Source organism: Neofelis nebulosa, chromosome 1 (assembly GCF_028018385.1).
Source record: "Neofelis nebulosa isolate mNeoNeb1 chromosome 1, mNeoNeb1.pri, whole genome shotgun sequence".
Classification (NCBI taxonomy): Eukaryota; Metazoa; Chordata; class Mammalia; order Carnivora; family Felidae; genus Neofelis; species Neofelis nebulosa.
Window position 1 is genome coordinate 18601632 of NC_080782.1, and position 24195 is coordinate 18625826.

Here is a 24195-nt window from a genome sequence, read left to right on the forward strand (position 1 = left end):
GAGTAACAAAATATTTTCACTTAATTATCAAGAATTTGCAAAGTCAGAGTCTGTACAAATGTGGAAATATTCTTATTTCAGAAAACACAGGAACTGTAGGTGACAGTATCTGATTTAATTTATTTAGAACTTTTAAACACTTTAAATACTCAGTTTAAATGAGTTATCCTGGGGCGCCTGGGTGGCGCAGTCAGTTAAGCGTCCGACTTCAGCCAGGTCACGATCTCGTGGTCCATGAGTTCGAGCCCCGCGTCAGGCTCTGGGCTGATGGCTCGGAGCCTGGAGCCTGTTTCCGATTCTGTGTCTCCCTCTCTCTCTGCCCCTCCCCCGTTCATGCTCTGTCTCTCTCTGTCCCAAAAATAAATAAAAAACGTTGAAAAAAAAATTTTTTTTAAAAAAATGAGTTATCCTTTCATGGACATATTTTGGGGTTTTCTTTGGCAATGGTCATAATGTATAACATTTCAGTTGGGTCATTTGATTAAATCAAGGCACATTACGATGGACCAAAATCCCATTGTCATGTTTACAAAATCACTTTCTCACTGACCAGTCAATGCTGTAATATGTGACTATTTTCATAAATCAAGGAAAGGCATCAGGAAATTAGCTTCCACTAAATAAAACTACTCCATATAAAAACATGCAACCATCCTCTTTAGTTTGGTTTGAACCAAAGGATGTGACCCTCCATTAACTCTGCACTCACTGTTTCCCCATGAGGTATGCTGGACAGCATGACTATCAGCTGTTGTAGTTAATAATCTTTGACCTTTAGCTACTGAACACAAAATATTTTTGCTGTGTCAATTGCACTTAATAATTGCAAAATTCTTTGTGCATTAATGAACTCCCCTCATGTTTTGGAACAGAATGGTCAGCATCAGTACCATTTCAGCTGTGCTAGTTAGGGAAGAAGGAAACAGAGTTAAGTGTTTTTTTCCAGGTCCTATGCTTGAAAGCCAGGGTGGTAACTTACAGAGAGCACAATGGGAAAATAAAATAACTAATTTATAATAATTATAGACAAGACAAAGAATGACAAGATACTTACAGAGAAAATTCAAGTAGTTAATTAATTTGACCTCAACACTAACAAAAATATTTCCAAGTACAGCTCTCCCAGGTATGTAGTAATTAAAGTATGTTAATTGTAATGAGAACATCTATTAAAAAATAATGTACTATTTCACCATGATTTTAAAAAAAAGGTGTAGTTTAAAAGCTCCATTTTCTAACTGTATTCCCTTTCAGCACAAAACCTAGAAAAAGTTCAACATGGCCCCGAATAAAACAGGTTATATTCATTTTATAGAAATCACACACTCAGTAGATCAAAGATCCTTGAAGCCAATTAATTTATTGTTGCTATTTTAGGGACAGTGTAAGAAACAACAATTATTTTCAACTATGTTTCCTATCAAATTTTACTATCATATCAGATTTTACTAGAATACTAGTAAATATTCTAAATGATATTTTTATATACTATGTCTACAAAGAATGAGACATTCACCATATATTGGGGAAGAAAGAAACAGGAGTTATGGCAGATGAAATATGTCCATGTTTTTCATCATTTATTTTCAGTGTAGAATGAGTGACTGGAAAATAGTAGGTGCTTAATAAGTATGCAATGATTGTATAAGAAAAAGATTAAGACACAATATATTAAGTCTTGTGAGTACAACTGTACAGATCTACAAATACAAATAAGTATGCCGAAAGAATGGAGATAAATGGGGACACTTTCAGCGAAAATTTAAAAATTAGATAGAGTTTTTGGGGCTGCTGGGTGTTCAGTTGGTTAAGCATCTGACTCTTGGTTTCGCCTCAGGTCATGATACCACGGTTGGTGAGTTCGAGCCCCACATCGGACTCTGTGCTGACAATGCAGAACCTGCTTGGGACTCTCTCTCTCCCTCTTTCTCTGCTCCTCACATTCTCACTTGGTCTCCCTCTCAAAATAAATAAGCTTAATTTTTTTTTTTTAAATATAAGAATTGGGGTTTTAAATAAATTAGGATTTCAGACTCCTTTAAAAATAGTATTATTCATTGTGTGGAGAGGTCTGTTCAGGAACCAAGTTAAATTGAATTGACAATGTAAGGACAGGACATACATTTATCAGGGAAAAAAAAATGAGGGGCGCCTGGGTGGCTCAGTCAGTTAAGCGTCCAACTTTGGCTCAGGTCATGATCTCCCAGTTTATGAGTTCGAGCCCCGCGTCCGGCTCTGTGCTGACAGCCCAGAGCCTGGAGCCTGCTTCAGATTCCAGTCACTCATTCCACACTGAAAATAAATGATGAAAAACATGGACATATTTCATCTGCCCTAACCCCCTTTTCTTCCCTTTCCAATATATGGTGAATGACTCATTCTTTGTAGACATACTATATAAAAATATGATCATTTAGAATATTTGCTAGTATTCTAGTAAAACCTGATAGGATAGTAAAATTTGATAGGAAACATAGTTGAAAATGTTGTTTCTTAGTGTCCCTAAAATAGCGACAATAAATTAATTGGCTTCAATGATCTTTGATCTACTGAGTGTGATTTCTATAAAATCAATATAACCTGTTTTATTCAGATTCTGTGTCTCCTCCTCTCTGCCCTCCCATGCTCATGCTCTGTCTCTCAATAATAAATAAATGTTAATTTTTTTTAAAAAAAAGAAAAAATGAATCCTGATTATGGAGGGCTTAGAATACTTTATTTCAAAAGAAGATCTAGAAGAAGGAAGGTAAAGAGAAAAGAAAGGAGGGAAGGAAGAAAGGAAGGAAAAAGAAAGTCACTACAGAATAAAGCTTAGTATTTCAACAAATGAAAAAGCAGTGAATGTGCTCATAATATAAAGCCACAAAATCTTGTAATAAAATTTGCATTTATATTTAGCAAAGTACTGCAATGAGAAGGGATTCTAAAGATTTTTCCTGTAAGAATTTGTTAGTTCTCTGTTAAAATGCACAACTTTTTTAGAGGAACACTCAGTGTGTGTATCTAATTATCATCTTATTACTATTCTTACCCATATTCTATTCACACATATTTAATTTTTGCTTTTTCAGGACCAAAATTCTTAGGCCTGTCATATCTTCTAGTTCTTGAATGGGGAAAATATTCTGGAAATGGAAAACAATCACATTATTAATAGATTTATAAATTACTGAAAACTAGAATGTCCTAGAAGGACAAGAACTAGATCAAGGAGAATAATCTTACTAATAAGGAGATGCGTTTATTCAGTGATCATTTTTCAGTTGTCATTATCTCTCTGCAAATGTAACAATTTTCAATAGCGATATTTCACAAGTACCTCTTTCTGTCAAGGGGGCTGTATTTACACTCACTATAGGAACTTCACTAGCAAACCATGAATCTCACCTTCCTTCTCTCTACTTCTCACTTATACAAAGTCAACTGTGGATGCAGGCAAGTCTGTAGGGCAGCTCTCTCAATGCAAAGTTCCAACTCAGCTCTTGCTTCCCTAACTGCTAGTTGAGATGACAGCTGAAGAAAAACTGGAGCGTAAAAGCCCAGTAATTAACTCCTCCCACATAGAAATGATTGTCCCCCATGGGTCAAATTCCATTTGGTAAATAAAGTCAGGGGCCAGCTAATGTCAGTGTTGTTGAAACCACAATCTTCCTTTGTTCCTAGGAAGCAGGGGGGTGGGGGGGGGTGATAGTTGTCAGTTGCAACAATGTCCTCAAAAGAGGATTCTTTCCTTCAAAAGAAATTACACACAAGGTGCCCTGTGTAACCAAAACTTCAAACAGAACAAGAAGAATTAGACCAGAAAAAAGATGCACCACTGCATGAACTAGGCAGAGAAAAGCGAGATCAGAGAAATACAAATCAAAATCACAATGAGACATGACCTCATACCAGACAGAATGGCTAGTGTGAAAATGCACACACACACACACACACACACACACACAAGAAATCATGAGTGTTGGCAAAGATGTGGAGGAAAGGAAACTCTTGTGCACCATTGGTGGGAATGCAAATTGGTACAGCCCCTATAGAAAACAGTAAGGAAGTTCCTCAAAAAGTAAAAAAATAGAACCACCATATGATCCAGCAATTCCACTTCTGGATATTTATCTGAAAAAAAGGAAAAAAAAAACCTCAGAAATGCTAATTCAAAAAGATATACACACCCCATGTTCACTGCAGCATTATTTACAACAAACAAAAGCTAGAAGTAACCAACGTGTCCATCCGCACAAGAACAAACAAAATGTGCTACATGCAGGCACATGCAGGCACTGGAGTATTATTCAGCCATGAAAAAGAAAGAAATCCCGCCAATTATGACAACATAGACAAACCTTGAGGGTATTATGCTAAGCAAAATAACTGAGGCAGAAAAAGACAAATACTACATGATGTGACTTATGTGCAGTCTTAAGACAGCAAATAAACAAACAAACATGAACTCATAGATACAGACAACAGATCAGTGGTTGCCATAGGTAGGTGGGTGAGAGGGTTGGCCAAATGGAGGAGGGGGTCAAAAGGTACAAATCTCAGTTATAACACAAATGAGTCCTGAGGATATAAAGTACACCATGGGGACTACAGATGACAATATCGATGTTTGAAAGTTGCTGAGAATAAATCTTAAAGGTTCTTATCACGCATACAAAAAATTCTAAGTGTGTGATGATGTATGTTAACTACACTTAATATGGTGAATCATTTTGCAAATACATTGTAAAATTTAGTAAAGGGAAACCCCATTAAAGTGGTCTTGGGATGCTAGAAGGGGAGGTTGAAGGGGGAGATCTACTACTCAATTTAATTACACAAGAGGGGTACCTAGGCAGCTCAGTAGGTTAAGCCTCTGACCTCGGCTCGGGTCATGATCTCATGGTTTGCGAGTTTGAGCCCAATGTCAGGCTCTGTGCTGACAGCTCAGGGCCTGAAGCCTGTTTCAGATTCTGTGTCTCCCCCTCTCTCTCTACCCCTTCCCCACTCTCTCTCTCTCAAAAATAAGTAAACATTAAAAAAAAAAATTAATTACAGATGAATTGTCCATTACAGACCCAACGAAAGAATCCTCAAGGGGAAAGGATCATCAATTATAGGACCCAACAGGAAAAGATGTACACTGTATCTTCTATAAGAAACTGACCACCTCACCAACTCAGCCAATGAGAAAAGGGCATCACCCTGAACTCTTGATTTTCTCCAAAGAATTTTTGTTCAGAACAACCCCTCCCAACTTCCCCCTTCTTCTCCATAAAAAAATGTTCCCCTCGTTTGTTTGTTGGACTTGCCTATGGTTTTGCATAGCTTGCTCGTCCTAGATTGCAATCTCTGATATTCCCAAATTAACCCATCTTTTGCTGGTAAAATAACTGGCAGTTTTAATTTTTGAGTTAACAATATGCATATGTCATATCACTATACTGTTCTTCTAAAACTAATAAAACATTATATGTCAAATATATTTCAATTTTTAAAAAAATGTTAAAGCAATATGAACAAAAGCAATAATGGAAATTTACTTTAGGCTTCAGTGGTTATTCAAAAACATAGTAAACAAAAATTTTGTTTCTCTGCAACAAAACTGCCACAATTGTGTTGTAGGAAGTTCTGGAAACTATAAGTAACCAAATAACTGATGAAGTTACCCCACAAAGGTCACTATTACTATCCCAGCTGCTTTCATGGGAACTTCAAAATTGCGACTAATACAGAATACTACACTAGCAAATTTTCTTAAATTTCTTATCTGAACTTCTTCAGCTCCAATGGAGTTATCATTTAATGGGATACGTGGATTAGAGAAGAATGTTGTATTAAGAAAAAATATTGTAAAGAATAATAAGAATATCATATAAAGTCCTTTGTAGAAAGGGTTTTGTTGTGTCTGTAGCTATATATATACTGCTTAGAACAGGGTCTGGCATATATTAGATCACTAAATAAATGTTTATTAAATGAAAAACTTGAATGAAAATAAAACCTCAGTTAATCAGCTTCAATATAAAAGAATCCCAAATACCTAAGGATAAAATTTTGAAATTTCAGGGATTATTAGACCTCCGAGCCTGCTGCCACATGTCAGATAAACATCTTGTATTACCCAGAAATATAAGTGAGAATACCAATAGTTTGTTGACATTTTACTCGTGTTAAAACATGTTATTATCATGAAGAGGGAAGTGAAAGATCACATCTTTTTCCATGTACATTCTGGATAAGCTCTAGTGATAGACATTTTAATCCATATTGCTTTTTTATTATTCTTATACACTAGAACAGAGTAAAAACAGACTGATTAAATATAATAAGCTACTAAACATTAAAATATAACTTACATGGAAACTGCATTTATATGTGGAACCATAGCCTTATCAAGTTAGGTAGAAGCCCTGTTTTCCTAACTGCTTTATGGGGAATCTAAACATAAAGGTGCGTTTGGATGCCAACGTGAGGAATCACCGGCTATGCTGTGCTCAATCAGCTTGGTGAAGCTGGGAAGAGGTTTCGCAGATTCCCCTTCCAGATGCTACTGATGAGAACCGACTAGAAGCACAATTTGGAAGACACGGGTGAAGAAGCAACCATTATTCTCAAAGCCCATTGTGGACAGATATTCGATGAGCAGACCCAGAGGCGACCAAGGGGGCCCAGCTGGTCCTCACCATGCTGAATTCCTCCTTTAGCTCTTATTCTTGACGGCTGGCCACAAGGATGAACAGCGACCTCAAGCCCACCCACGCCTATTTTCTTAGCTACAGACCCACAGAGGCAGTTGTTCGCTGGGACTACAGCTCCCCAAAGACCCCTACGGGAGCACCTCATCACGACCCGCCTCCTCAGTGGTCCTACTGCTTGGATTCCCCGATTTCCTTGCCAACTGTGACTGATCCACCCCCACTAGTGCTTCAGTCCGAAGGGGTAGAGGCGTCTTCTCTCTGAACCTCAATATTCCCCTTCCAGACTCTCAATTCCCCAGCTCACCATCAACTGTGTAAATTCATGCTAAAAATTAATCCCTTGTTCCCATGAAATTTAGCGTCAGCTCTGTTTTCGTGACTAAAGCCTGATTTAGTACACTGACTCAACAGTTTGTCAATATGGAAATAACAGGAACAATACCTTCCATTAAAGGCAGTGCTATATAGAACAAATACTTGTGTCCTTCAGATTCCTATGTTAAAATCCTAACCCTCTATGTGTTGGTATTAAGAGGTGGGGCCTTTGAGGGATGATCGGGTCGTAGGGTGGAGCCCTCATGAACGGGATTAGTGCCCTTCTAATGAAGATCCCAGAGAGCTCTCTCCCCTCTTACACCATGTGAGGACAGCAAGAAGACCACTGTCCATGAATCAGGAAGTATGGCCTTTACCAAACACTGGACCTTCCAGCACCTTGACTTGGACATCCTAGCCTCTGGAACTGTGAAAAATAAATGTTTGAGATTAAGCCACCTAATTAATGGAAGTATCTTATGGTAGCCCAAACAGACTAAGACAGGCATGTCAAGGAGAATTTGCTTCAAGGTCAATAGTCATTTCATTAAATGTATATTTTAGCCTTTTATGGAATTTTTCTATTTAAAGTTTAGGGGGTTGTGGTGGTTGTTTTTATGTTAACATAACATAATGCTGTTCACCAGATGTATTTGGTGGTTTTTTATTGGTTTTATTTTTTCTAATTCTTTATTCTAAATCCAAGTTAGTTAACATAATGATTTCAGTAGAATTTAGTGATTCATCACTTACATATAACACCCAGTGCTCATCCCAACAAGAGTCCTCCTCAATGCCCGTAATCCATTTAGCCCACCACCCCCCCCACCCCACACCCCTCCAGCAACCCTCAAGTTTGTTCTCTGTATTTAAGAAGTCTCTTACGGTTTGCCTCCCTCTCTGTTTTTAATCTTATTTTTCCTTCCCTTCCCCTATGTTCATCTGTTTTGTTTTTTAAATTTTTTTTTTTTCAACGTTTTTTATTTATTTTTTTGGGACAGAGAGAGACAGAGCATGAACGGGGGAGGGGCAGAGAGAGAGGGAGACACAGAATCGGAAACAGGCTCCAGGCTCCAAGCCATCAGCCCAGAGCCTGACGCGGGGCTCGAACTCACGGACCGCAAGATCGTGACCTGGCTGAAGTCGGACGCTTAACCGACTGCGCCACCCAGGCGCCCCTGTTTTGTTTTTTAAATTCCACATGAGTAAAATCATCTGATATTTATCTGTCTCTGGCTTATTTTGCTTGGCATAATTTACTCTAGTTCCATCCACGTTGTTGCAAATGGCAAGATTTCTTTATTCTTTATTTTATTTTCTTGGTGTGTCCTAGACTGTTTGTAACAAATTAGAAAAATAAGTAGAGGGGTGCCTGGGTGACTCAGTTGGTTAAACGTCCAACTTCGGCTCAGGTCATGATCTCATGGTTTGTGAGTTCGAGCCCCGCGTCGGGCTCTGTGCTGACAACTCAGAGCCTGGAGCCTGCTTCGGATTCTGTGTCTCCCTCTCTCTCTGCCCCTCCTCCACTCATGTTCTCTCTCACTCTTGTTCTCAAAAATAAATAAACATTTTTTTTTAATTTAACGAAAAATTACATCAGTAAATATTATATTGATATATTTGTAAATGGAAAATATTTATAATTCATATAAATGCATATAATTCTTATACTTCATAAATATCATTTAAATTTTACTTCTGTCTCTCTCTCCCTCCCCACCCATTGCTCTCTCTCTATGGATGTATGTGTGTATATATGTAAATGTTTCTATGTCTAGTTTACATTTGAAACGACTTATTCCACAAGGAATTTACAAACTCCACTTAGTAACAACCACGTGGACATATGAGTAGACACTTGTTTGCACACCCACACATTGATCTTGGTTTGTAAGTGGCTGAACACTCAAAAGTGTAAAGAGTAAAGTACATGAAGTACATGAATATCAGATGGAAAAAAACAGCAAATCAAGGTCATTTTTACCTTGTTTATCCTCCTTGAAAAGGAGGCTTCAGAAAAAAACAGGTTAAAACTCTGATTTCAGTTCATCAAGTGCAACTGAGACCCCAAACTGAAAGTTACACACCAGCCAGAACACAGTAAATGCCACTGAGGTTTCATTTCCAAGTTCTAAGATCCAGCAACATTTCTCTCATTATAAATGAATATGTAAGATTATTTATAATGTTCTTTTTCCTTAAAGTGAGTATGTGTGCTCACTCATGAGTGAATGTATGGTCATATAACACACAAAAGTCACGTAACCAATCTGGAGTGATTTGGTCATTCATTTATTTATATACACAAAATCTATTTACGTATATGGCAAGCATTTACTATGTGCTAGTCTGCCAGACACTAGTCTTATCTCCTGAGATATAGATCAGCACATAAGATGTAAAGATCCCTGTTCTCCAAGTGCTTTAAGAAAGAGAAAGTAGCAATAAATAATAATCACGATGTGGAAAATGAACAATGTAAAAGAGGATAAAGCCGGTTTTGTTGTCTGAGGGTTTTGTGCAATTGGCACTACTATTGAAAGAGTGGTAAGGACAGACCTCGTAGAGAAGGGCAACTTGCACAAAGACACTTGTGGGCAGCTAGCCTAATAGGCATCTGGTAGGCAGAATTCCAGCCAGAGGGAATGGCTAGCGAAGGTGTGACTTAGCCTGGTCAGTTTCAGGAAAGGCCAGGAGAGAGCTGTGTGAGCAGAATGAGACAAGGGAAGAAGGTAGGGAGAACGGATCAGAAATAAAATGAGGCAGCGCAGATCACACAGACCCTTGGCATTTCCTCTTGAGGTAAATGGAGAGCCATCAGTTGATTTTGAACACAGTTGTAACATGATTGAACATATTTTCAAAGGAAAGCCCTTGCTTTTGAGGCTCATCTTTGGAGGGCTAGAAGAATTTTTGCCACTAGAATCATGGTGATAACAGTGAATCTCCTGGGATTGGTAAGATTCTACATATGCTTTGGAAGTAGAGAGGATTTCCTGGCAGATGAGATGTTCAATGTGAAAGAAATAGAGGATGTGACAGAGTCTGAGAAATTTTAACTTGAATGAAAGAAAGCATGGAGTTTATCAATAGACATGGTAAAATCTCAGACTGGAATATATATTTGTCAGTGAAGACTGAGAGTTCATTTTGGACATGTGAATTTGAGAGGTCCTTTGGGAACCCAAGTATATCATGTGCCAAGAAAGCAGTTGGGGAGAGGAGATTAGATTTTGGGAGATCTGAGCTATAGATGTATATCTGGGAGTTGTCAACATATGGTGTTTAAAACTATGAACTTGGATTAGATCACTCTCTGTGTGGGTGTAGATAGATAGGAGAAAATGAAAGCTGCCTCAGTATTAGGGGGAGAAGAGAAGATACCAGCAAATAAAACTGAGAAGAGACTGCTAGAGATCAAGGATAAAACCAAAGGTGTGTGGGCATCTGAGAATTCAAGTTTCAAAGGTTGTTTAGGAAAGAGAAATTAACTGGGTCAAATAATCATTGAATAAATTAAGGACAGAGAATAATCTTCTATGTGTTCAGGTTTCTATGAATTGGTATGAGTCTGAAGAATACATAGGAAACCGCTAGTGTGAGCTGTTATCCCTGGGAAGTGAGATAACAGGTGAGCAGGAAGGGAGAGGAAGATTTCAGTTCAACATACTTAGCAATAATTGACTTTCTTCCCCATGGGTGTGGATCACACTTATAATGAAATATGAAAATATGCCTAAACTAGAAAAATAATAACCATCTAGGTGACAAAATAAATTAGATAACAACTGATGAAAATATCAAACAGGTTAAACTTGAAAAGTAAAAAAAAAAAAAAAAAAAAGAAAAAAGAAAAATACAAATCCTCAAAAGAGCATCCATGGAACCATAACGGAATCTCAAACTCTAGTCAATCATTGCTTGGATTGAACATTACCTCCAGATGACTTCTTTCAAAATGTAAACATGTCACCTCAGATGGAGAATGTGTAATAGGTAATCTCAAAAGTATTTTAAGTGGCAGATGGCTCAAATTATTAAACATACATAGATAGACAGCTAAGAAAAAGCTGTATGAAACGTAAGAGAAATAACTACTCTGTAACTCTATGAATGGGGAAGATTGATTGTTGAGTCAAGAGGAGGGCTCTCCAATCCAACACAGGCTGTCAATGAAGGACACAGCCCACAAGAGTTTTTCCCCAGAAGTACTGTAATGCCACTGACCACTGTGGAGACTTATACTAGTTAGAGACCAGAGCCAGGTCAAGTAAATAACCTGGAATCAAGTATGAACCAAGGATCCATTGCCTTTCAGGCCAAAGGTACATGGTAAATCAGATATAAGGCAAGAGATCTCTAGAGTGGTGAGTTACAAGGTCAGTGGTTGCCCTAAAACTGTAGATGAAATCTCGGAATAAAACCAGAAGTGCTGGGGTGCCTGGGTGGCTCAGTCGGTTAAGCATCAAGACTTCGGCTCAGGTCATGATCTCTCGGTTAGTGAGTTCGAGCCCCACATCAAACTCTCTGCTGACAGCTTGGTGCCTGCTTCAGATTCTGGGTCTCCCTTTATCTCGCCCCCCCCCACACACACACACATTCATTCATTCATTCTCTCTCTCTCTCTCTCTCTCTCTCTCTCTCTCTCTCAACTAAACATTTTTTTTTCAATATACAAAATTTATCGTCAAATTGGTTTCCATACAACACCCAGTGCTCATCCCAAAAGGTGCCCTCCTCAATACCCATCACCCACCCTCCCCTCCCTCCCACCCCCCATCAACCCTCAGTTTGTTCTCAGTTTTTAACAGTCTCTTATGCTTTGGCTCTCTCCCACTCTAACCTCTTTTTTTTTTCTTCCCCTCCCCCATGGGTTTCTGTTAAGTTTCTCAGGATCCACATAAGAGTGAAACCATATGGTATCTGTCTTTCTTTGTATGGCTTATTTCACTTAGCATAACACTCTCCAGTTCCATCCACTTTGCTACAAAAGGCCATATTTCATTCTTTCTCATTGCCAGGTAGTACTCCATTGTGTATATAAACCACAATTTCTTTATCCATTCATCAGTTGATGGACATGTAGGCTCTTTCCATAATTTGGCTATTGTTGAGAATGCTGCTATAAACATTGGGGTACAAGTGCCCCTATGCATCAGTACTCTTGTAACCCTCGGGTAAATTCCTAGCAGTGCTACTGCTGGGTCATAGGGTAGGTCTATTTTTAATTTTTTGAGGAACCTCCACACTGTTTTCCAGAGTGGCTAAAATGAACAAATCAGGAGACTATAGATGCTGGAGAGGATGTGGAGAAACGGGAACCCACTTGCACTGTTGGTGGGAATGCAACCTGGTAAATAAACATTTTTAAAATGCTTAAAAAATAAAAATGGAGGGGCGCCTGGGTGGCGCAGTCGGTTAAGCGTCCGACTTCAGCCAGGTCACGATCTCGCGGTCCGTGAGTTCGAGCCCCGCGTCAGGCTCTGGGCTGATGGCTCAGAGCCTGGAGCCTGTTTCCGCTTCTGTGCCTCCCTCTCTCTCTGCCCCTCCCCCGTTCATGCTCTGTCTCTCTCTGTCCCAAAAATAAATAAAAAACGTTGAAAAAAAATTTTTAAAAATAAAAAAAATTAAAAAAAAATAAAAATGGAAAGTGCTAAACTACCAGCATTTTTTAGTATGGGACCAGATAAATCTGGTTGAAAATATCCTGAGAACTAAATGATGGGGAATAGAGACTATGAGAGGTCTCTACATTTTTGTAATTAGTCATCAAAACACTCAAATTGACTTGTCAAGATAAAATCTTCTGATACAGTTTAATAAAATGAATTTTAAATAATGAGTAATAAACCAAAGGTAAAGTAAAAAAAATGTCTTCATACATTTTGTAATGTTTTTACATTCCTTTAAGTTCTCTCAGAGACAGGCAGATATATTTTTTTTGTTTGTTTTTGTAAAGAGAATTTTGGCACTATCTCTGCAGGCTAAACTTATTCTCTTACTTTCATGGAGTTTAAAAAACTTACCCTGGCATTAAAAAATGTAAGAGTAAATGCATTTACAAAAATTGGTTAAGTAACCATTAATGAAAATATCTTGGCTTCTGTGTTTAAGTTATTAGTCATAGCTTTGTGACTAGAAAGCAGAATATAATAATTTTTCAGGGTAGTTCTCTGTGAATCCACAATGCTGGGGAAGTTTTCCCAAGTCTATTTGTAAAAACACTCATAATTTACTAGTTCTCCATGGTGACATGAACTAATGGACCATCTTTAAATAAATTCACTTAGAGATCCAGAATATGGCACAATGCTCTCTTTTTCTGTAGTACTGTAAAATTAGCATCAAACACAGAAGAAGTCACCATTCTTCACCTCCCCCATGGTTGTCATCTCTGCACCGTAAATCACAGAGCAAGAATAAATGAAGTTGTTCTTCTCCTGTCATTCATATTTCATATAGCTTTCTCTATAGTGTAGAAGTATTTCATTTTTAGGAAGGATTAATGCCAAAGGGTTTATTGCCTTCTATCAGAAACATTTAGCTAGCTTTAGAGATGTTACTGACGAAGTTGCTTTTAACATTTGTGTCTGTGTGCACACATGCATACACTGTGATAAACATGCAATGTGAGGGCATCACAAAAATGCTTTAAAATACATTTAAAATATATTTCCAGTGAATTTCCCTTAACTTTCAAGATTTCTTAGCACGGACATGTGCCTGTAAAAAGGAAGCAATCACCATGGCTGGCATTATAAAACAGATCTTTGGCTCCTTGATACAACATTTATAATTGATGTAACTTTTTTTTTTTTTTTACAGTTAAATTGAATCAGTTAAAGACTGATTCAATGTCCCACTTTTGTCTCTCCGTATGTCTGTCTGCATACCTATGTGTATGTGCAAAAGGGAGCAAGTAGATGGTGGACATGAATGTAATTTTAGGGATGCTTAATTGAGGATGGGGAGAAGCATAGAGAAAGTCCAGGTTTCTTTTCAAGAAAATACCAAGATGAACTCTTGAATAAGCAGCTGATATTGTCATGATGAAACTGACCCTTAGCTGAAATTTCATACTCTTGGCAAAAATAATTCATCTGCAGTTGTAAGTCATAATGCTTCATGGACTTGCACATTAAGATTTCCTGTAATGACTTGGAAATCCACAGGAACAAGGGAAGGGGTCTAACCCATTATTTGGTTGTGATAACATGACCCACATGAATGTTAGGGGATAATGGGCAACTTAGCTCACTGCAAATCAAACAGCTCCATGATCCATCATTAACCTAAGTGAGCCTTCGTTTATTGAAGTAGCCCTCTAAATGAATAGGTCACAGCCTATAGAAAAGCTCAGAGATTTGTTAATGTTCCAAGGACTTAGAGTCTATTAGATCAGACGGCCTGAACATGTACAAAATTATAGGCGCTTTGGATAACATGCTTTAGCGTATATATAAATATTTTAAAGAATATTCTTTGAAACTTGGTTTAAACAGGGCACGCTGCATTTGTGACATTATCCTGCACAAATGTGGATATGTGTCAAGTTGAAAAGGAAAAGAAAGGACTCTGTAGAGAGATACTCCACAAGAGGAAATAAGTTTCCACTCTAAACCGACTTTCATAATGCAATTAACTCCATTAGGGAGAATGGAATTTTGAATACTGTTCAAATTAAGGCAGTGCAGTTAGAAGCAGCAGCAATTGAGGAAGAATTAGCAATGCCCTTCTGAAGGGAGCTACTGAATTAAACCTTGGAGGGCTTTAAGATTAAGCCATTTAATTGTTACTTTAGGAGCTCTGGACTCTGCATAGACACGAGCCCAGGTGTTAATGCTGATTCTCCTCTGTTCTCTCCAGATAACAAAACTGCATCTCAGAGCCAATTAAGACAAATCCTTAAAGGCCTTTCCCCCCCCTTTTTAGTGCATTCTGGGAGGTTTATTTTAATTGTGGACACCATGGGGAATCAGGGACATTATACGTAGTGATACAGTATTGAATCTTGAGTTGAAAAGATAACTAGTACTTGTCCAAATTATTCTGTATTAACTTTAAAACCATTTTTTTTTTGGTCGGCTGACACTCAAATTCTATTCTTTTATTCCCTTAATAATCTTAACAGAACACGGTTTCCGTACTGAATACGAACAAACGGCATGCCTAGCAATTATTACACTTACAAGCCAAGTTATATGCATAATACATTACTATAAAAATTCACATAATTCACAAGTATGTCTCCCTCTCCTCCCTAAAGATTACCACTCTTATCATCATGTAAATCGTCAAACTCCTCCTAGATGCACGTGTATGCTTAAGTAAATTTATGTACCCATATCCATTCTTTCTTTCTTTCATTCATTCATTCATTCATTCATTCATTCCTTCACCGAAACACTAATGGAGGGCTCCTACGTGCTAAGCACTACTGTATAGCTTCCCTCCTGTGGTCTCCATTTCTTTAGGAAGACAGACGATGTAACACAGTATCATGTAAGCTGAAACAGGTCCTATTTAAAGAAAATTAAATATGGATAAAGGTAAAGATAATTCTGAGAAAGGAAATGCTATTTATAGACTGTAATTAGAAAATGTAGCTCTGAAGTAAGAATATTTAAACCGAAATCTACATAAAGAAAAGGATGAATTGGGTGACTGCAAAGTCCCTGTGGCAGGGATGAACTCAGCATAATGAGAAAGAAAACGGAGGGGTTACACCAGATATTGCCTTTAAAACACAGGAAGTACTTAGTGATAGTGGCTGTCTGTACATTGAATTGGGGTCAGGGGAGGAGATAAAAGTAGGAGCAGAAAGACTAGTTAGGAGGCTGTGACGACAGCGGTTGTATCGAAGGCGACTGGTAGAGGTGGCAGTGACTGGATTAAAGATGTACTTCGGCAATAAGGCCATGAAGCCAGCAGATCTAATACTGGCACTGTTCAGGGCGAGAAGAGAGGAAAGCAAGGTCTCGGGGTTGACTCTAATTCTTAAGAAATTAAATGAATAATTATATAATTTACTGAGATGAAGTAGATTAGGAAAATGAAAATATTTAGTTGTGGTGATAAGGAGCAGAAATGAAAAGCTTGCTTTCAAACAAGTTATGTTTAACAGGACTGATACATGTTGCTACGGACTGCATGTGTTTCCCTGAAGGGCGGGGCATACAGGCTTAATTGCTAACTCCCAATATGATGGTATTTGGAGGTGGGGCCCATGGGAAGTAATTAGGGTGAGATGAGGCCATAAAGGTGGGATCCTCATGATGGGATAACTGCCCTTATAAGAAGGGAGAACACAGAGCCTGCTCCCATGCTCTGTAGCAACACCAAGAAGTCATATGAAGACACAGTGAAAAGAAAGCCATCTACAAGCCAGGAAGAAAGCTGTTGTGGTAGGGTCCCCTTCCTAAGGGAAGGAAAAAAAAAACAAACAAACAAACAAACAAAACCTGAAGGCAACCAGGTTATACACATATGTGACAACATCCCTCAGGACCTTGTAACATGAAACCACTTAATCAGACTCCATGTTTGTATGTTATCATATATGGGAGACAAAGAAATGGAAAATATATTTTAAAAAACTACACCACATGGCATTCGGGGATCAGTTCTTCCGGTAGGAACCCAACTGAGCAGTGCCGGCAGGAATAAATTGCTTCCTGGAAAGAAAAGCCTCAGGGTCAGGACTCTATGCGAGAATCCATCTACACTTTCACCAGGAACCCAATCAGCCAGCACCTCAATTTTGGACTTCTAGCCTCCTGAGTGGTGAGAAAATAAGTTTCTGCTGCTTAAGCCACCCAGGCTGTGGTATGTATTTCTGGCGGCCCAGCCAGCCTAATACAGATGTGCAAGTGGAAACACTGGGTAGGCATCTGGAGATTAAAGTCTGAATATCAGAACAAAGATTGGAGACAAAGACATACATTTGGAAATGGGCTTTCAAATGGCATTAGAACCTGTACTACGGGATGGCATTACCTGTTCAGTAAGTTTCCAGGTATGTGAGCAGGACCTAAGACTGGGCCCAGGGATACTCTTGACAGTTTCTACTTATAGGTGTAAAGACAGAGAACTCGGCAGAGGAGAATGAGAAAAAGGAGCCCGTGAGAAAAGAATAAAATCAGAAGAAAATGACAAGCACATGGAAATATTTCTGCAGAAAATAATCCAAGTATTAGAACTGCTAGGTTTTGAATTTTGATGGATGCTGCCTAATTTCCCTGCAAAAAGATCCCACGGTTTATAATTAGACAAAACCCTAGGAGGTGGACCTATGTTTTTGTGGTATGATTGTGTATTCTGAATATGCCTGACATTTTTGTTTTTCAAAAGTTATACCTACATGACACCACTGCTGTGTCTAGGGCAGATCACATCCCATGTATTTTCATTTATACCATTTCTTTCATCACCAGTGTTATATAATCACAGGCATATAAAAATCCTTGTTAAATAAACACATGAAATACTGAGATTTGAATGTATTATGGAATAATTGTTTTTAATGTTTATTTACTTTGAAAGAGAGAGAAGGGAGAGAATGCGTGCATGAGAGCAGGGAAGGGGCAGAGGCAGAGAGAGAGAGAGAAAGAGAGAGAATATCCCAAGCAGACTCTATGCTCAGTGTGAAACCCAATGCAGGGCTCAATCCCACAAACCGTGAGATCATGACCTGAGCAGAAATCAAGAGTTGGACGCTTAACCGACTGAGCCACTCAGGCACCCCAGAATAACTGTCTTTTTAATTCTTCATTTAAAATTTATATTATTTATATTTAGTATACACATGAATCTGCTGTATGTGCCAGATTACTTGACACAACTCTAATTTTGGTTGTAATAGCTACGATTCTAACACTGGACTTCCTTCCATGTAATGATCTTATAGTGGTGACCTTCTAGTAGGCAGTTTAGTACAAATATCAGATAATGATTTAGATAATGAGGTATCTCACTGTGAAACACCCTTCTATTTCAGAGAAGTATTCTTGGCTTCCCATTCTTGTCTAAGTAAACATATAACATAAAAACCTTGCCAAGAGCTTATGTTTTCACTTTTTACCCATGATCCTGTTGCTAATAATTAGGGAAAAGTAGAGTTTCAGGAACCATTTTGCTTTTAAAATAGTCTAAAATCACGCTTGGAGTAGGCTACCCTTCCTGGAAATAAACATTGACCCACAAAGTCCTAGGAGGACATTTCCTTTCGGATACAATGTTGATTACTTCCTTGTTACTTCAAGTGTTCCACATTCTCTCTTCAGAAATAGTTTTAAAAACATCATACTATTCAGTGGTAATGATAAGACCCCAACATTTTTTCCTAGGGGCAGTCTTTTCAAGTTAATTTCCCCTACTTCTCAACATTTACCAAACATCTGGATCTCTTTCAATTAAATTTAAAAGTATTATTTTAGATAAATTAAATTAACATCACATTTTGGTTGATTACTTCCTAACAATCCTTTTTGACATTCAAGACATTAATACATGCTGAAGTGTGAGCTAAAATTATTTGATATTTGGCTTTTGAATATTATTTCACTTTTGTTATTAAAATTAATGACATCTTCTAATTGTATATTCCACCTATGCCCTGGATATTATAAATTCTAATCTTCTCTATTTGGCTTCAAAAACTCAGGAGCTTTCTGGGTTAAGTTGAAATTGGCCCTGGACACGGAGGGCAAGGAGAGAGATTGGTATGTGGCAGATTTGGCAAGTAAAGAAACTTCTGCATGAGACTTGTTATGGGTGCCCACAAGATGAGTTAATCTCTGCATCTGCCTGACAGAATCTTAAAAGTTTGTGTAGAGGCCTTAACAGTGTTCAGTCACATACTCTGTCTAATGGTCTCAACAACACTTTACTTTCTCAAGGTTTTGTCCTTGAAACAACTCCTAGTGTGAGAATGGTGGGCAGAATGCACACTCCAAGGACAGGAAAGAGGATGAGGAACTTCCGATTGCCAGGGTCCAGCTCAGGGGTCAATAGGGGATCACAGCCTTTTGATAAACTCCTCCAACACTTTAAGTTCTCCATCCATCATTCATTTTCTTTTCTCTTTCTAATGACTCCCATCTCATCTACGCACATGCTCAAATCTCTATATAAAAAAAATAATAATAATAATCCCACAAACTTCCCTTGGCTCTGTGCTTTCTATTTGGTGATTTATTCTCCTTGTTGTTGGACTTGTAAACCTCTTGAAATATGGTTTCATCATAATCTAAACTTCATTGATTATTTACACTACCAGAAATACCCATGCCTATTCATTAAAAGCATTCTTGCCAAAAATAAGTGGAATTATTTTTAGGTAAGTGACCTGAAAACCACAGACATCCCAACATGACAAGTATATTTTAGCATATGGCAAATGCTGGCCACCACATGTTTTCATCTAACCCAGAGGGCCAGCTCTGGCTGTAGTTAATCTCTACCAATCTAGTATTATGGTCATGGAAATTTCCAAAGAGAAAGATCTATTAGTGAGTGTTTTCTATGTGGTAATATTATACTAATCAAGAGAAGAAACCAAGGACCAAAAAAAGCAGAATTACAGAACTTACTGAGTATATGGTACACTTCAGGTGTAATCAATCATGCTTGTAACTAGCATCCTACTTTGTGGATAATTCCACAGTCCCAAGCTATGTCCTAATGTTGATTTCTTTGGTACTTTGCACTAAGTATGCACTGGTTCAGGAGTTGATACACAAGTCCTGTATTTCTCTACTGGGTATCTGTGCACAAACTGGGGCCTCACTTTCTCTCAGCAGACTAGCCATACCATGTACATGAGATGTACATATTTTAAGAAGAATTTCACATTGTTCAAATAGCACATCCCTTATATTTGAGGTAAGATAGATCCGTTTATGGAGTAATGACTTAAATGTTCACAGAGCAAGGAGTATGGAAAAAAAAAAAAACATAACCCTTAAGTGTAAAAAAAAAACAAAACCTGGAACATACTGAAGATTTAAGTTATCCCTTAATACCAGAGCTATAATATGATAAAGTGATACAATCCTGAATGAAACTAACTTTACAAAAAACAGTAAATACAGGGCCTGTTTTCAACAGTTTAACAAACGCTTATTAAATTAAGTGATAATTAATAGTTGAATAAATAAATTCTTAAAACATTAACCAGCAGCTCACAAAAAATAGAAAACTACTATGAGAAGTTCATCTGTTATTCAATTTTACAAGAGTCATAACTTTCTCTTAGTCTTTTCTAAAAATGTTACTTACCACATATTATTAGTCATCTTATCATGTGATGCTTTAAAATAACTTTGACTAACCACTATGGACATTCAACACGGGCAGCAATATTCACATTCACACACAAATGAATGTTCACATTCACACACACACACACACACACACACACACACACACACACTTCTTTTTAAAGTTTTGTAATGACAGATCACCCTTTCAGCATAGTAATTCAGGGGGAAAAAAAGCAATTACCTTAAAGTCAAAAGTTAAAATGCTTTCAAAAGCTGTAAGAGTGTAAATTGCTCAATTATCAAGTGTTAGTAAAGGGAAAGTTCTCAGGAAAATCATAAATCTTCATTCCTTAATTAATTTTATTTGTCTTGATATGAATTGACCCCTTGTAAAAGTAAAACTCAATATTTGTTAAACAGGAAAGAGCAAATAATTTCCACCTGTCGTTAGATATAAATGGAATCATGAATTGGTGCAAAATGCTATCTATTGATGTGGTAATACTGACAGGGTGGTACAGGACATAATTACTTTAGAAATAGCTTTGTTAAGAGACTAAAGAAATGATATCTTACCTTAAATGAGACTTCCGTAATCACACTTCCTCTTTGGAAGTATGAAGACGTTTGTAAAAGTCTATTAGTAAGTCATCATATTACACAGGCCTTAGATTTGATATTTTTTTACGTGAAAACATGGCTCACTTCTGAAGAGAACCATCACTGTATGTATTTTCCTATCACAGTTGTTAGATGTAATGATCTGACATCTAAATGGCACAGGTGTGAAAACACAGTAATATTGAACATCTCATGTAAGAACAGTTTCAGCAGACTATTTGCAGTACTATTTCATCAGCAAGAGTGATTTGATGTTCATCACAATCATTCGAAGAGGTAAGAGTGACAGACATTTTATTAACCACAAAATGATAAAAGATTGATTTCAATCAATATCACAGCCTAGTACATGAAATATGTTCTGCCAAAATACCAGATGCAAAAGATTCTAAATCCAAGGAGATCAGTGTGTGCTCCATCCTCAAAGGATGCAGTCATACTGAGGTGAAAAATGTCACGTGAAGCATGAGCTGGGATCTTTTCCCATAAACTAAGCACTGCTTTTGCTGTGATAAGATCTTAATATATATTATCCCACATGTAAAACAGAGGATGCTTCCCTCCCATTATAATTCGGCTCTCTCTCTTTATGGGAATTATCTAAAATGATCACATCACTAAGCAGATCAGTGGAAAGAATCAGGTCCAGTAGGGGAAAAAAGAATTCTTGGCTTGAAAACTCCCCCCTAGTGCTAGAAAACGGTACACAGCAGTCAAAGTTAAGAATCCAGAAACTGGAGATTTGCTGAACATAACGGAAAAGAAGATGTGATTTTTTTTTTTTTTTAATGAGAAGGCGGTTAATAACGGCAGAGTTAAACTTAGAAGTTAGTCTTCAAAATACAAGCCATTAATAAAGGAGAAAATATATTCTGGAATTGATTTTCAAGTACATGGAAGACCTCTTTTTGATACAGCAGTTTCTATAGCAGGTGGAGGCAATGTCCCCAGATCTCGTCACTGAACGAGCGGATGTGCCCCTTAGTTAAATTACTTAAGTGTAAGCTTCTACTTTGTGTGTGGCTAAGCTCGCAGCATTCCAAAACAATTTGTCAATCAACTGCTTATGGCTTGGGAAGAGTAAACATTTACCTTTCAATTCTGAAGAGACCTTCTGCTGGAATAATGGAAATATTTGTAAGAAAAACCTACTCAGGTAATTGCCTTCCTAGAAATAATAATGAAGATGTATAAATTAAAGGGATTCTCAAATTGTTTTTGATAATTTAATGAATAAATGATGTCACTGAATGAGGAGGTTCAATATTTCTGGACAGCCATACACCTGGGTTTTAGAAATCTTGAAACCAGTCAGGTATGCTGAAAAGACCAAGCAAACTAATACCTGCTTGGCATGGTTGGATTTCCACGTTTTGGTCATGTAGAGTGTAATTTAAAATTGTAAACACGTTTTCATAACCTGCTCTATTACATTTTTCCCCCTCAGTATGTAAGGTGATTTCCTAGCTAAGCAGTTTGAGAATGAGCTTCAAAATACCGGATGAGAAATTGAGAATCATGAAATGGTCACAGAATCACCCAAAAGTATGTCAGTTCTCTCTCCAGAGAGTGCAGAGAAATGTCTATAAGAGACATCAAGTACTATGAACTACAGAGGTGCTGAAGCCACTGTGATTTCCATGTGCAAAGAATGATGTTTAAGAGGGAGAAAATATTTATAAACTACAGAATGCCTCTTTGGAAAAATGATTTGCTAGCATGACCTTCTACTGCAAATAGTTCTTTCTTTTTGAATGTACCACCAAATGTTTAATACCTTTAAGATAATTTTTGAAATGCATATTATATAACGCACAGCAGATCTGGTAATCTGTATCTCCTCCACTTGTCCCAAATTAGTTTTGTTGTAGGAAACTCAGCTGTATACTGAGAGACTAGCTATTAAAGCATTGCATTGCTTTACAGTTTCTTTAGTGAAGAATGAAGTTTTTAAATATATGTGTCTTAGTGTCAATGGAGAAGGATGTAGACATGTTAATGTATTTTAACAAAAATCAGGAGAGATGGGTATTTTCAGAATTTTTTGAAAATAAAGCATTATTTTATCGTAAAAAACCAGATCAATAAAGCCATTTATAAAATAACCAGTGTAACACCTCCCTAAACATAATTATTTTCATTTGAAAATTCAACCATGCTAAGCAAGGTACAGGAGTGGTTAAAACATTTCTTTCCCTCCCCTTTTAATTCAACCTCTCGCTCTCAAGACTAGAGACTTGTTTAGAACTTACTGAAGTTTCCCAAAGCAAAACCACGCACCAGTTCCTAATTCAGATGCCAGGTCTGTGTGCAGCCTCGTTCAGCTTCTGACGACGCCAGGCAACACTTTATTAATCATGTATGAATTTCTGTGCGTATATCCTGAAGCGATCACACACGATGCAATCCCAATAAAAAAGAAAAAGAAAAAAAGGAGCCTTACCTGATGGCAGAAAAGGCAGCTGCAGGAACAGAATCAGAAGCAGCAGCAGCAGGATGCAATAAACCAGCCTTGCACCGAAGGTGAGACCCTTTTCTCCTCTCCCTCTCCTTTCTCCCTCTCCCTCTCTTTTTTTTTTTCTTCTAAAATCACTGTAGCAACAAACTGCCTTGCATTTCGTCCTCTCTCATTCACAGAAGATCCTCCAAGCCGGGCAGCCAGCAGACACCACTTTCTTCCTGGAAGCGGTCTGCCTCTCTTCTCAGAAACGCCTGGACCCCTCTCTGTGGCTCCCTCCACGTTTACCCTTCGGATCAATAATGCTCCAGGAGCGGCTGGAGCTCAACTGCAGCGGCGAGCGGCCAGCCAATGGGGGCCCAGGATTCCCTCCCAGTCATCTCCCCGCCCTCAAAACAAAACACAGCGTGCCTTTGACACATCACCGAGTTGTGAAAAGTAATTGAATCTTGTATTCGAAACGTATCTTGTTTGTTCTTTTTCCCCCCTAGCGTTCATTGTACAGTGCTGTGAATGAATGGAAGGACTCCATAGTTCTCAGGACACTCATTAGAGGAGCTTAGTGGAGGGGGAAGCGTGGGCGCGGGCAAAGTGACAGCACCTGGTTTCCTTTGCACCTGGAGCTTTGCTATTAAAAGGCTTTGAGGACTGTTGAAAATCAGGGAATTGGGAGGCAAAGGCTGGAGTCCTGCTTCTTACTCCGCTAAGTAGCTTGATTGTTTTTATCTTGTGGAACCCGAGGATAAAGTCCATTTCACCTGGAAGCCATCTCCTTCTCAGAACGTGGTCTGAACAAGAATCAGTTGCTTGTTGGTGATAACCTTAGCCAAGAAATTTCTACTAATCCATTTACCTGCTT

General features: G+C 38.0%; 1 protein-coding gene across 3 annotated transcripts in view; it reads right to left on the bottom strand.

The window, feature by feature from the left end:
* The window catches only part of CDH12 (cadherin 12), a 1057614-nt gene extending 1033884 nt beyond the window's left edge, over positions 1-23730 (bottom strand). For 2 of the 3 annotated variants that reach the window (XM_058716257.1, XM_058716243.1), the window contains exon 1: positions 23322-23729. The gene's annotated coding sequence lies outside the window, so the exon portion shown is untranslated. Of the gene's footprint in view, positions 1-23321 lie in introns of all 3 variants that reach the window. The other variant, XM_058716265.1, reaches the window with a different exon arrangement.
* Between the last annotated feature and the right edge of the window lie 465 nt (positions 23731-24195).